Source organism: Hyposmocoma kahamanoa, unplaced genomic scaffold, assembly GCF_003589595.1.
Source record: "Hyposmocoma kahamanoa isolate Upper Pololo Valley unplaced genomic scaffold, ASM358959v1 78, whole genome shotgun sequence".
Lineage (NCBI taxonomy): Eukaryota > Metazoa > Arthropoda > Insecta > Lepidoptera > Cosmopterigidae > Hyposmocoma > Hyposmocoma kahamanoa.
This window is the reverse complement of record NW_020653945.1, coordinates 23,687,741-23,689,395: the sequence shown is the minus strand read 5'-3', so window position 1 is coordinate 23,689,395 and position 1,655 is coordinate 23,687,741.

Below are 1,655 nucleotides of genomic sequence, written 5' to 3'. Positions count from 1 at the left end.
TTTTTTTAATCGTTAAACATTTCGTAACTATCACGAACACGTGTTTTATTTTTAAAACAATAATAAATTTACATGCGTGCCGCTCTGAGGTATAAAAATAATGGTCACGTTACAGTACTATTTAGTGAAAACTAAGAAGACTATTGTCACTGGTGGTTGTGTATTAGACGTGGCGCGCGTATAAAGCACGTAAGAAACAAGACGCTCAATTTGAAAAAAAAAACACGACATTATCGTTTAATAACAGTGCTGGTTTCGGTATGCGATTTTCTTTAATAACAACACAAACATTTATTAACAAAAATTATAAAAGAAAAGACCTGAAGCTTTTTGTGGAGCTAAAATTAAATAATCAAGAGCAAATTCTGTAGCGAAGTCAGTTTTAAAATAATTTAGAAAGTTCTCACGATTGTGGAGCGGAATGACGAATGATGTCGACTAATGAGACCCATCTAAACTTGGATTATTTCAATGAGCAGCTTTAAAGGACTGTTTCCATGCATAGAAGGAGGATTTCCTTTCTCGGTTGAAACTTTTAAACTTCGTCGTACAGTGTAACGTTACATACGTTGTAGACTACTGCTGTAGAATTTGGCGTTCTGTAAGCAATTAAAGTAATGTTTGTTTCAAATTTAATTTGAAACTTGCCATGAGCTTTGCGGCGAAGGAAAACGTCGTGATGAAACCTGTACGTCGAAGATCCATAACCCTCGGAAAACGTGTGAGTCTCCAGCCCGCATTGGGCCAGCGGCAGCGTGGCGGAGTACGGCCTAAAACCCTCGCCTGAGACGAGACACGTATAAATGGATTGATGAAGTACTTCACTGGAAAGGAAACTATTTTTTTTCGATCTAAATCGTGTGTTTATTTTTTCCAACAAACAAAATAATGTTTTAATCTCTTTATAGGACCCCGATTCAGAATTTTTCGATATTTTAACCGATTCTTTCGATTGGATGTCGTTTTCGAATCGAAGGGCGCTTTCAGAGCTATTCAGAACATTTGAGTTAGAGTTTAAAAAACATCGCGTATTTATATTTAACGAGAAATTATTTCCTTGTACCATTAAACAAAAAAAATAAACAAAATATTGAAGAGATTTATGTAAATAAATACGTTCCCCTTAACTTTTAATCATTACAAATAAACATTTAGAAAATTAATTCGAAAATAATATTGTTTCCATTGTATCCGTGTAACTATTTTAAAATCGCAAAATTTGACATAAGAACAATATTACTTTAATATTAAAGTCGCGTCATAGTACGAACTGAGTGAATGAATAGTCACAAAGCTGCCAATAAAACGTCATGGTTTTAACATTATAATAAGATTACTATAAACGCGTCATGGTACGAAAAGTAAATGTAAGGTTAAAGCAATATTGTTTTAAGAGGTTGTGGTAGACCCCCTGGTTTCATCACGTTGTTTTACTTCACCGAGATAAATTCCGAAAAGCTCAAGTGATGCGAGCACGGATACAAACCCACGGCCCTTACTTGTAACGAGACGACTTGTGTGGCCGACTATGGCCTAAAAACCCTCACCTGAGAGGAGACCCGTGCCGTGGGAAGTATTAATATGTGATATTGATGATGGTTGATGATGAGAGAATGAATGAAAGAAGAGTCACGAAACAGATTTATAAGGCGAGT